Source organism: Schistocerca americana, unplaced genomic scaffold (genome assembly GCF_021461395.2).
Source record: "Schistocerca americana isolate TAMUIC-IGC-003095 unplaced genomic scaffold, iqSchAmer2.1 HiC_scaffold_1160, whole genome shotgun sequence".
Taxonomy (NCBI): Eukaryota; Metazoa; Arthropoda; class Insecta; order Orthoptera; family Acrididae; genus Schistocerca; species Schistocerca americana.
In genome coordinates this window covers 25,001-38,334 of record NW_025725221.1, presented here as the reverse complement: position 1 = coordinate 38,334, position 13,334 = coordinate 25,001, and the positions used below count along the sequence as shown (strand labels likewise).

The following is a 13,334-nucleotide window of genomic DNA, read 5'->3' as shown; positions in this document are numbered from 1 at the left end:
ATCGCAATGCTTTGTTTTAATTAGACAGTCGGATTCCCCCAGTCCGTGCCAGTTCTGAGTTGATCGTTGAATGGCGGCCGAAGAGAATCCGCGCACCCGCGCGCCCCCGGAGGAGCACGCTAAGGCGGACGCGGCCTCGCAGCAAGGAAGATCCGTGGGAGGCCAAGGCACGGGACCGAGCTCGGATCCTGCACGCAGGTTGAAGCACCGGGGCGCGAACGCCGCGCAGGCGCGCGCATCCTGCACCGCCGGCCAGCACGAGGCCAACCAACGGCGAGAGCAGACCACGCCCGCGCTAAACGCCCGCACTTACCGGCACCCCTACGGCACTCACCTCGCCCAGGCCCGGCACGTTAGCGCTGACCCACTTCCCGACCAAGCCCGACACGCCCCGATCCTCAGAGCCAATCCTTATCCCGAAGTTACGGATCCAATTTGCCGACTTCCCTTACCTACATTATTCTATCGACTAGAGGCTCTTCACCTTGGAGACCTGCTGCGGATATGGGTACGAACCGGCGCGACACCTCCACGTGGCCCTCTCCCGGATTTTCAAGGTCCGAGGGGAAGATCGGGACACCGCCGCAACTGCGGTGCTCTTCGCGTTCCAAACCCTATCTCCCTGCTAGAGGATTCCAGGGAACTCGAACGCTCATGCAGAAAAGAAAACTCTTCCCCGATCTCCCGACGGCGTCTCCGGGTCCTTTTGGGTTACCCCGACGAGCATCTCTAAAAGAGGGGCCCGACTTGTATCGGTTCCGCTGCCGGGTTCCGGAATAGGAACCGGATTCCCTTTCGCCCAACGGGGCCAGCACAAAGTGCATCATGCTATGACGGCCCCCATCAACATCGGATTTCTCCTAGGGCTTAGGATCGACTGACTCGTGTGCAACGGCTGTTCACACGAAACCCTTCTCCGCGTCAGCCCTCCAGGGCCTCGCTGGAGTATTTGCTACTACCACCAAGATCTGCACCGACGGCGGCTCCAGGCAGGCTCACGCCCAGACCCTTCTGCGCCCACCGCCGCGACCCTCCTACTCGTCAGGGCTTCGCGGCCGGCCGCAAGGACCGGCCATGACTGCCAGACTGACGGCCGAGTATAGGCACGACGCTTCAGCGCCATCCATTTTCAGGGCTAGTTGCTTCGGCAGGTGAGTTGTTACACACTCCTTAGCGGATTCCGACTTCCATGGCCACCGTCCTGCTGTCTTAAGCAACCAACGCCTTTCATGGTTTCCCATGAGCGTCGATTCGGGCGCCTTAACTCGGCGTTTGGTTCATCCCACAGCGCCAGTTCTGCTTACCAAAAGTGGCCCACTTGGCACTCCGATCCGAGTCGTTTGCTCGCGGCTTCAGCATATCAAGCAAGCCGGAGATCTCACCCATTTAAAGTTTGAGAATAGGTTGAGGTCGTTTCGGCCCCAAGGCCTCTAATCATTCGCTTTACCGGATGAGACTCGTACGAGCACCAGCTATCCTGAGGGAAACTTCGGAGGGAACCAGCTACTAGATGGTTCGATTAGTCTTTCGCCCCTATACCCAGCTCCGACGATCGATTTGCACGTCAGAATCGCTACGGACCTCCATCAGGGTTTCCCCTGACTTCGTCCTGGCCAGGCATAGTTCACCATCTTTCGGGTCCCAACGTGTACGCTCTAGGTGCGCCTCACCTCGCAATGAGGACGAGACGCCCCGGGAGTGCGGAGGCCGCCGCCCCGTGAAGGGCGGGGAAGCCCCATCCTCCCTCGGCCCGCGCAAGGCGAGACCTTCACTTTCATTACGCCTTTAGGTTTCGTACAGCCCAATGACTCGCGCACATGTTAGACTCCTTGGTCCGTGTTTCAAGACGGGTCGTGAAATTGTCCAAAGCTGAAGCGCCGCTGACGGGAGCGATTATTCCGCCCGAGAGCATCCCGAGCCAACAGCGGCGCGGGTCCGGGGCCGGGCCAGGTAGGTCCGTCATCCGGGAAGAACCGCGCGCGCTTGCCGGGAGCCCGAGCGCCCAAAGGGGCGAATCGACTCCTCCAGATATACCGCCGGGCAGCCAGCCAGGACACCGGGGCTCTGCCCAACAGACGCGAACCGAGGCCCGCGGAAGGACAGGCTGCGCACCCGGGCCGTAGGCCGGCACCCAGCGGGTCGCGACGTCCTACTAGGGGAGAAGTGCGGCCCACCGCACACCGGAACGGCCCCACCCCGCGGCGAGTGGAAAGGCAACCGGACACGACCCCGCCGCGGATTGCTCCGCGCGGGCGGCCGGCCCCATCTGCCGAGGGCGGAGGCCAGTGGCCGGATGGGCGTGAATCTCACCCGTTCGACCTTTCGGACTTCTCACGTTTACCCCAGAACGGTTTCACGTACTTTTGAACTCTCTCTTCAAAGTTCTTTTCAACTTTCCCTCACGGTACTTGTTCGCTATCGGTCTCGTGGTCATATTTAGTCTCAGATGGAGTTTACCACCCACTTGGAGCTGCACTCTCAAGCAACCCGACTCGAAGGAGAGGTCCCGCCGACGCTCGCACCGGCCGCTACGGGCCTGGCACCCTCTACGGGCCGTGGCCTCATTCAAGTTGGACTTGGGCTCGGCGCGAGGCGTCGGGGTAGTGGACCCTCCCAAACACCACATGCCACGACAGGCGGCAGCCTGCGGGGTTCGGTGCTGGACTCTTCCCTGTTCGCTCGCCGCTACTGGGGGAATCCTTGTTAGTTTCTTTTCCTCCGCTTAGTAATATGCTTAAATTCAGCGGGTAGTCTCGCCTGCTCTGAGGTCGTTGTACGAGGTGTCGCACGCCACACCGCCAGCCGGCTGTGCACGCTACCGAGTAAGTACCGGTATGCGAACCGCCAGGCGACGGGCGCGCATCGCACGTTTAAGGAGGCGCGGCCGGCCCCACAGGCGGCCGCGACGCTCCCAGGTCTGCGAAGCGGGGCAAACGCCGCGCGCTTCAGTATACGTAGCCGACCCTCAGCCAGACGTGGCCCGGGAACGGAATCCATGGACCGCAATGTGCGTTCGAAACGTCGATGTTCATGTGTCCTGCAGTTCACATGTCGACGCGCAATTTGCTGCGTTCTTCATCGACCCACGAGCCGAGTGATCCACCGTCCTGGGTGATCTTTTTCTTAGTTTCCACTGTCTCTTTCAAGACAGTTGCATAGGCGGGACGTAGGCGTGTGGCGGCCCCTGTTCAAGCGTTCTGTGTCCAACAGCCTCACGGCCGATGGGCGTCGTACGGCTCCACACCGGAGCGGACAGGCAGTCGGGCGAAAGTCATTCAAAACCGGCGCCAGGCGCCAGGTGCCGCAGGCCAGCCGCTCCAGCGTTTCAGCGCTCGTACCACACAACATTGGCGTTAGTTTTGAGAAGCACGCGTGGTTCCGCACGCGGCGCACGGCTACTGCGAGCCGTACAGGTAGCGTGTTGCGCGACACGACACGCACATCGAAAGACATGCAGTCTAGTCGGTAATGATCCTTCCGCAGGGTTCACCTACGGAAACCTTGTTACGACTTTTACTTCCTCTAAATGATCAAGTTTGGTCATCTTTCCGGTAGCATCGGCAACGACAGAGTCAATGCCGCGTACCAGTCCGAAGACCTCACTAAATCATTCAATCGGTAGTAGCGACGGGCGGTGTGTACAAAGGGCAGGGACGTAATCAACGCGAGCTTATGACTCGCGCTTACTGGGAATTCCTCGTTCATGGGGAACAATTGCAAGCCCCAATCCCTAGCACGAAGGAGGTTCAGCGGGTTACCCCGACCTTTCGGCCTAGGAAGACACGCTGATTCCTTCAGTGTAGCGCGCGTGCGGCCCAGAACATCTAAGGGCATCACAGACCTGTTATTGCTCAATCTCGTGCGGCTAGAAGCCGCCTGTCCCTCTAAGAAGAAAAGTAATCGCTGACAGCACGAAGGATGTCACGCGACTAGTTAGCAGGCTAGAGTCTCGTTCGTTATCGGAATTAACCAGACAAATCGCTCCACCAACTAAGAACGGCCATGCACCACCACCCACCGAATCAAGAAAGAGCTATCAATCTGTCAATCCTTCCGGTGTCCGGGCCTGGTGAGGTTTCCCGTGTTGAGTCAAATTAAGCCGCAGGCTCCACTCCTGGTGGTGCCCTTCCGTCAATTCCTTTAAGTTTCAGCTTTGCAACCATACTTCCCCCGGAACCCAAAAGCTTTGGTTTCCCGGAGGCTGCCCGCCGAGTCATCGGAGGAACTGCGGCGGATCGCTGGCTGGCATCGTTTATGGTTAGAACTAGGGCGGTATCTGATCGCCTTCGAACCTCTAACTTTCGTTCTTGATTAATGAAAACATACTTGGCAAATGCTTTCGCTTCTGTTCGTCTTGCGACGATCCAAGAATTTCACCTCTAACGTCGCAATACGAATGCCCCCGCCTGTCCCTATTAATCATTACCTCGGGTTCCGAAAACCAACAAAATAGAACCGAGGTCCTATTCCATTATTCCATGCACACAGTATTCAGGCGGGCTTGCCTGCTTTAAGCACTCTAATTTGTTCAAAGTAAACGTGCCGGCCCACCGAGACACTCACTCAAGAGCACCCTGGTAGGATTGCAACGGGGTCCGCCTCGGGACGCACGAGCACGCACGAGGCGCGTCGCACGCCTTCAGCTCGCCCCACCGGCAGGACGTCCCACGATACATGCCAGTTAAACACCGACGGGCGGTGAACCAACAGCGTGGGACACAAATCCAACTACGAGCTTTTTAACCGCAACAACTTTAATATACGCTATTGGAGCTGGAATTACCGCGGCTGCTGGCACCAGACTTGCCCTCCAATAGATACTCGTTAAAGGATTTAAAGTGTACTCATTCCGATTACGGGGCCTCGGATGAGTCCCGTATCGTTATTTTTCGTCACTACCTCCCCGTGCCGGGAGTGGGTAATTTGCGCGCCTGCTGCCTTCCTTGGATGTGGTAGCCGTTTCTCAGGCTCCCTCTCCGGAATCGAACCCTGATTCCCCGTTACCCGTTACAACCATGGTAGGCGCAGAACCTACCATCGACAGTTGATAAGGCAGACATTTGAAAGATGCGTCGCCGGTACGAGGACCGTGCGATCAGCCCAAAGTTATTCAGAGTCACCAAGGCAAACGGACCGGACGAGCCGACCGATTGGTTTTGATCTAATAAAAGCGTCCCTTCCATCTCTGGTCGGGACTCTGTTTGCATGTATTAGCTCTAGAATTACCACAGTTATCCAAGTAACGTGGGTACGATCTAAGGAACCATAACTGATTTAATGAGCCATTCGCGGTTTCACCTTAATGCGGCTTGTACTGAGACATGCATGGCTTAATCTTTGAGACAAGCATATGACTACTGGCAGGATCAACCAGGGAGCTGCGTCAACTAGAGCTGAGCAGCCGGCCGCCCGGGAGTGTGTCCCGGGGGCCCGCGCGAACACGCAAGCGTCCGCTCAATTATTCTGCAAACAGGAGGAGGCTGAGCTCCCCTGCACAATACACCTCGAAACCCTCTCAGGTCCCGGCGGCGCGCAGCGCCGTCCTAAGTACTTGGTCGGGTTCGAGAGAGGCGCAATCGCCCGGGGTTTGGCGAGTAGACGCTTTAGGTGCGACCACCCGTGCTCCCAACTGAGCTTGCCGCTGCCGACAGAGGCCCGGGAGCGTGCTGTCGTGGCATTGCCGGCGGGAGACAACACGCGCCACCTACGGTGGCCGGCAGCTCCAACGCCAGCGCCACAGAAGGACAAAAGCCCCACTTGGGTGCCGAAGCGAACTCTCCCAGCACAGCGCACGCGCCAACACGTCCGCACAGCTGCGATACAATCCACCTGCGAGAACCGCAGAGGCGACCGAGCAGCAGACGGCGTCGCGGCGCCGAGCGCCGGGCGGCGGCGCATCCTCAGCGCACACAGTCCTCAATCGGACCAGCACACTGCAGATGTCCACCGCGCTTCGCACCGGGCCCGCGAGGACCTACTTTGGCCGCACGGCGCCGCGTGCAGGGTGCGCCGGCGCGCAGCTGCGCCGCCTGCCGCCTCCGTCGGCCGGCGCGCCTGCCACTGGCCGCCCCCACCAGCCGGCTGTAGCGCGTGCGCCCACGCACCGCGCGGCCAGCACGCCGGGAGGCCCCCCCTCACCGGCCGGGGACGGTCCCACCCAGCCACCGCCGCGTATCGCTTCACACCCACATGCCATTCACGTTCGTGGGCATGGTGGGTATCGCTGAAACAACCGGTTGGTAGCTCAACCGATCGTCGCCATCACTGATTCACCTCTAGCGAGAACAACCGCACCACAACGGTTTACCAGTTGTTCATTTGCGTAACGTCACCAGCAAACGTAGACGTCCATCGCCATTTGCAAATTCAACGATTGTTGCATGCCTGTGTCAGGTGTCACGACACACTATGTCTGCCCACATACACGCAACAACATGTGCACGCTTCGCGAACACGTGGAAGGTGGCCCCCGTACGTATGCGATGTCCATTGCGCGAACGACTGTCAACCGGCCTCTGTCGCATGTCGCAGATGTGGAACGCAGTGCACCATGCTATCACGGTGTGTGAGAAGAGACGACTACGTCTGACAACACGCACCACTACATCAACAGACGGCTCATGCTGATCGCCATCCACGGCATACCATACTGCAATCCAGCTCTTATAGGGAGACGACACGTAGCTGAGTGCACAATATTTGGACCGTATGGTTCGCCGTTGTTGGCGCAGTCGTGGTACGGTCACACATGTACCACGATGTATCATTCAGTACATGAGGACCAATGTGCAGTACAGTGTGTGATTTGGACGTACAACATCAGCGGACAGTTGACACAAGCCGTACCACAACGTAGGCTGTGCTTCGCCATGCGAATGCCAATGAACAACTGCGAAGGGCATTGAGCATGTACGTCCTGCTGCCATCCGCATTACAGTGTATAGCTGCAAGGTGTTTAACATGAAGCGATACTCTGGGGACCGGGCAGTGCGAGTAGCAAACTATATTGCGGGGGTTGCAGTTAGGCAACACTACACTAATTTAACGCGTCGTATGACAATTACAGAGCGGGTTAAGGCCCAACGTGTGTTGGGTTAAGGCCCAACGTGTGTTGGGTTAAGGCCCAACGTGTGTTGGGTTAAGGCCCAACGTGTGTTGGGTTAAGGCCCAACGTGTGTTGGGTTAAGGCCCAACGTGTGTTGGGTTAAGGCCCAACGTGTGTTGGGTTAAGGCGCAACGTGTGTTGGGTTAAGGCGCAACGTGTGTTGGGTTAAGGCGCAACGTGTGTTGGGTTAAGGCGCAACGTGTGTTGGGTTAAGGCGCAACATGGGTTAGGTTAAGGCGCAACATGGGTTAGGTTAAGGCGCAACATGGGTTAGGTTAAGGCGCAACATGGGTTAGGTTAAGGCGCAACATGGGTTAGGTTAAGGCGCAACATGGGTTAGGTTAAGGCGCAACATGGGTTAGGTTAAGGCGCAACATGGGTTAGGTTAAGGCGCAACATGGGTTAGGTTAAGGCGCAACATGGGTTAGGTTAAGGCGCAACATGGGTTAGGTTAAGGCGCAACATGGGTTAGGTTAAGGCGCAACATGGGTTAGGTTAAGGCGCAACATGGGTTAGGTTAAGGCGCAACATGGGTTAGGTTAAGGCGCAACATGGGTTAGGTTAAGGCGCAACATGGGTTAGGTTAAGGCGCAACATGGGTTAGGTTAAGGCGCAACATGGGTTAGGTTAAGGCGCAACATGGGTTAGGTTAAGGCGCAACATGGGTTAGGTTAAGGCGCAACATAGGTTAGGTTAAGGCGCAACATAGGTTAGGTTAAGGCGCAACATAGGTTAGGTTAAGGCGCAACATAGGTTAGGTTAAGGCGCAACATAGGTTAGGTTAAGGCGCAACATAGGTTAGGTTAAGGCGCAACATAGGTTAGGTTAAGGCGCAACATAGGTTAGGTTAAGGCACAGTACGGGTTAGGTTAAGGCACAGTACGGGTTAGGTTAAGGCACAGTACGGGTTAGGTTAAGGCACAGTACGGGTTAGGTTAAGGTACAATACGGGTTAGGTTAAGGTACAATACGGGTTAGGTTAAGGTACAATACGGGTTAGGTTAAGGTACAATACGGGTTAGGTTAAGGCACAATATGGGTTAGGTTAAGGTACACATTGTTGTAAGGAAAGGTGTTTTGGGGGGGGGGGGGGGGCCGGTTTGTTGATTGTGATTATCGTAAGTAAATGACTGCGGCATCATCGGATTTGCCACGTCAGGGTGCACCTTTGGCTCATAACAGGCGGCGCTCTGATTCCATGCTTGTGGCAGACCTGTGTCTTTCATTCCTGCCATTGTTTGTGTGGTGTGACAGGAGGCAGTATTGTGATGTTGGGTGCACCCCTGTGTGGGACATGTGTGGGTGTTGGTGGCTTAGCTGAGCAATGGTGGTTGTCGGAAGGGTGGGATATTCTGTTTTCCGAGTGGACCTCCCGGTCTGGTTATGATAGTGTGGATTGTCTAATGTGGCAGAGAGGATGCACTGGGTGTTGTTCCATGCTGGTGCTTACATATTGTCTGTGTGCCTGTTACAGGCAGAGAGTAGTGCGTGATAAGAGTGTCTGGCTGACGTGTGATTGTGAGCAGAGTCTTTCAGCATGTATACGGACAGTTGTATACATTATCTGTATTCTGATGGCTCTATCTATTACTAATCAGCGCCGTGTATACGTTTACTCCGGTTCCAGTCGAAACTATTGTATCTCTGTACATTAGTGACACGGCGAGCCCGCTATGTAGTTACTCGTCTCGGCAGCTTCCACCGGTGTATGGCAAATGATTATAAGGAATCAGTCTAGTCGTCAATACCGATAGTGTGACGTCACATGTCTGGGGTGGGGGACGCTGCGCCCTTCCGGTGGGTCATGGCCTAGGAAGACTCTTCCCACGCAGGGGGGCTTGGACTGTCATTGACTCTTCCGGGTAATATACTTGCCGTACGTTTTTGCGACTGCGAGTGCAACGCTCACCGGTACCGACATGGATGGAGCGCCTCCTAGCTGCCGCTGAGCATCTGCATTCGTACAGAGAGCAACGCGATCGCGTCTGTAGCTCGTACGTGGTACAGCTCGCAGCTCATGTATATGGACAGCGGGAATGTCGCATATTGGACATAACTCTTCATGAAACGCACGTTATAGGGGTGGATTGCACATTGCGAGTGCGAGCAAAGTCCGCCGTTCATCCGCTGGAGTTGCGAGTTGGGCGGTTGGGGTGGGGCACGAACGGGTGCAGGTGGAGTGATTGCCGGTCCACGACTTCGTGCGGCAGAGGCGCTGGCGTTGGGGTGCTGTTGTCGACAGAGGGTGCAGGCTTTGTGGGTGGGGTCGAACGAAGGGCACTGTGGGGCCAACGCTGTCTTAGTCGGCTTGGCGTCTCATAGATGACGGTATCGTCGTTGCAGGAGGTCATGTTGCGGGAGACCTACAGATGGCGGTATGTTTTGTTGGGTTAAGGCCCAACGTGTGTTGGGTTAAGGCCCAACGTGTGTTGGGGTAAGGCCCAACGTGTGTTGGGTTAAGGCCCAACGTGTGTTGGGTTAAGGCCCAACGTGTGTTGGGTTAAGGCCCAACGTGTGTTGGGTTAAGGCCCAACGTGTGTTGGGTTAAGGCCCAACGTGTGTTGGGTTAAGGCCCAACGTGTGTTGGGTTAAGGCCCAACGTGTGTTGGGTTAAGGCCCAACGTGTGTTGGGTTAAGGCCCAACGTGTGTTGGGTTAAGGCCCAACGTGTGTTGGGTTAAGGCCCAACGTGTGGTGGGTTAAGGCCCAACGTGTGGTGGGTTAAGGCCCAACGTGTGTTGGGTTAAGGCCCAACGTGTGTTGGGTTAAGGCCCAACGTGTGTTGGGTTAAGGCCCAACGTGTGTTGGGTTAAGGCCCAACGTGTGTTGGGTTAAGGCCCAACGTGTGTTGGGTTAAGGCCCAACGTGTGTTGGGTTACAGCACAATGTGGGTTACGTTAAGGCGCAATATAGGTTACGTTAAGGCGCAATATAGGTTACGTTAAGGCGCAATATAGGTTACGTTAAGGCGCAATATAGGTTACGTTAAGGCGCAATATAGGTTACATTAAGGCGCAATATAGGTTACATTAAGGCGCAATATAGGTTACATTAAGGCGCAATATAGGTTACATTAAGGCGCAATATAGGTTACATTAAGGCGCAATATAGGTTACATTAAGGCGCAATATAGGTTACATTAAGGCGCAATATAGGTTACACTACGGCGCAATATAGGTTACACTACGGCGCAATATAGGTTACACTACGGCGCAATATAGGTTACATTAAGGCGCAATATAGGTTAGGTTAAGGCGCAATATAGGTTAGGTTAAGGCGCAATATAGGTTAGGTTAAGGCGCAATATAGGTTAGGTTAAGGCGCAATACAGGTTAGGTTAAGGCGCAATACAGGTTAGGTTAAGGTACGACATAGGTTAGGTTAAGGTACGACATAGGTTAGGTTAAGGTACGACATAGGTTAGGTTAAGGTACGACATAGGTTAGGTTAAGGTACGACATAGGTTACGTTAAGGTACGACATAGGTTAGGTTAAGGTACGACATAGGTTAGGTTAAGGTACGACATAGGTTAGGTTAAGGTACGACATAGGTTAGGTTAAGGTACGACATAGGTTAGGTTAAGGTACGACATAGGTTAGGTTAAGGTACGACATAGGTTAGGTTAAGGTACGACATAGGTTAGGTTAAGGTACGACATAGGTTAGGTTAAGGTACGACATAGGTTAGGTTAAGGTACGACATAGGTTAGGTTAAGGTACGACATAGGTTAGGTTAAGGTACGACATAGGTTAGGTTAAGGTACGACATAGGTTAGGTTAAGGTACGACATAGGTTAGGTTAAGGTACGACATAGGTTAGGTTAAGGTACGACATAGGTTAGGTTAAGGTACGACATAGGTTAGGTTAAGGTACGACATAGGTTAGGTTAAGGTACGACATAGGTCAGGTTAAGGTACGACATAGGTCAGGTTAAGGTACGACATAGGTCAGGTTAAGGTACGACATAGGTCAGGTTAAGGTACGACATAGGTCAGGTTAAGGTACGACATAGGTCAGGTTAAGGTACGACATAGGTCAGGTTAAGGTACGACATAGGTCAGGTTAAGGTACGACATAGGTCAGGTTAAGGTACGACATAGGTCAGGTTAAGGTACGACATAGGTCAGGTTAAGGTACGACATAGGTCAGGTTAAGGTACGACATAGGTCAGGTTAAGGTACGACATAGGTCAGGTTAAGGTACGACATAGGTTAGGCTAAGGTACGACATAGGTTAGGTTACGGTACGACATAGGTTAGGTTAAGGTACGACATAGGTTAGGTTAAGGTACGACATAGGTTAGGTTAAGGTACGACATAGGTTAGGTTAAGGTACGACATAGGTTAGGTTAAGGTACGACATAGGTTAGGTTAAGGTACGACATAGGTTAGGTTAAGGTACGACATAGGTTAGGTTAAGGTACGACATAGGTTAGGTTAAGGTACGACATAGGTTAGGTTAAGGTACGACATAGGTTAGGGTAAGGTACGACATAGGTTAGGGTAAGGTACGACATAGGTTAGGGTAAGGTACGACATAGGTTAGGGTAAGGTACGACATAGGTTACGTTAAGGTACGACATAGGTTACGTTAAGGTACGACATAGGTTAGGTTAAGGTACGACATAGGTTAGGTTAAGGTACGACATAGGTTAGGTTAAGGTACGACATAGGTTAGGTTAAGGTACGACATAGGTTAGGTTAAGGTACGACATAGGTTAGGTTAAGGTACGACATAGGTTAGGTTAAGGTACGACATAGGTTAGGTTAAGGTACGACATAGGTTAGGTTAAGGTACGACATAGGTTAGGTTAAGGTACGACATAGGTTAGGTTAAGGTACGACATAGGTTAGGTTAAGGTACGACATAGGTTAGGTTAAGGTACGACATAGGTTAGGTTAAGGTACGACATAGGTTAGGTTAAGGTACGACATAGGTTAGGTTAAGGTACGACATAGGTTAGGTTAAGGTACGACATAGGTTAGGTTAAGGTACGACATAGGTTAGGTTAAGGTACGACATAGGTTAGGTTAAGGTACGACATAGGTTAGGTTAAGGTACGACATAGGTTAGGGTAAGGTACGACATAGGTTAGGTTAAGGTACGACATAGGTTAGGTTAAGGTACGACATAGGTTAGGTTAAGGTACGACATAGGTTAGGTTAAGGTACGACATAGGTTAGGCTAAGGTACGACATAGGTTAGGTTACGGTACGACATAGGTTAGGTTACGGTACGATATAGGTTAGGTTACGGTACGATATCGGTTAGGTTACGGTACGATATAGGTTAGGTTACGGTACGATATAGGTTAGGTTACGGTACGATATAGGTTAGGTTACGGTACGATATAGGTTAGGTTACGGTACGATATAGGTTAGGTTACGGTACGATATAGGTTAGGTTACGGTACGATATAGGTTAGGTTACGGTACGATATAGGTTAGGTTACGGTACGATATAGGTTAGGTTACGGTACGATATAGGTTAGGTTAAGGTACACATTGTTGTAAGGAAAGGTTTAATGGGGGGCGGGGCGGCCGGTTTGTTGATTGTGATTATAGTAAGTGGATGCCTGCGGCATCATCTGATTTGCCACGTCAGGATGCACCTTTGGCTCATGACAGGCGGCGCTCTCATTCCATGCTTGTGGCAGACCTGTGTCTTTCATTCCTGCCATTGTTTGTGTGCTGTGAGAGGAGGCAGTATTGTGATGTTGGGTGGACCCCTGTGTAGGACATGTGTGGGTGTTGGTGGCTTGGCTGGGCAATGGTGGTTGTCGGGTGGGTGGGATATTCTGTTTTCTGAGTGGACCTCCCAGTCTGGTTATGACAGTGTGGATTGTCTAATGTGGCGGAGAGGATGCACTGGGTGTTGTTCCATGCTGGTGCTTACATATTGTCTGTGTGCGTGTTACAGGCAGAGAGTAGTGCGTGATAAGGGTGTGTGGCTGACGTGTGGTTGTGATTGTGAGCAGAGTCTTTCAGCATGTATACGGACAGTTGTATACATTATCTGTATTCTGATGGCTCTATCTATTACTAATCAGCGCCGTGTATACTTTTAATCCGGTTCCAGTCGAAACTGTTGTATCTCTGTACATTAGTGACACGGCGAGCCCGCTATGTAGTTACTCGTCTCGGCAGCTTCCACCGGTGTATGGCAAATGATTATAAGGAATCAGTCTAGTCGTCAATACCGATGGTGTGACGTCACATGTCTGGGGTGG

General features: G+C 53.3%; 2 non-coding genes across 2 annotated transcripts; both read right to left on the bottom strand.

Annotated features, from left to right (window-relative positions):
* Positions 1-2,959: 2,959 nt before the first annotated feature.
* On the bottom strand, positions 2,960-3,114 carry LOC124562627. The gene has a single exon (XR_006969570.1). It is a non-coding gene; the product is annotated as a 5.8S ribosomal RNA (ribosomal RNA).
* Positions 3,115-3,466: 352 nt separating this feature from the next.
* On the bottom strand, positions 3,467-5,377 carry LOC124562629. The gene has a single exon (XR_006969572.1). It is a non-coding gene; the product is annotated as a small subunit ribosomal RNA (ribosomal RNA).
* Between the last annotated feature and the right edge of the window lie 7,957 nt (positions 5,378-13,334).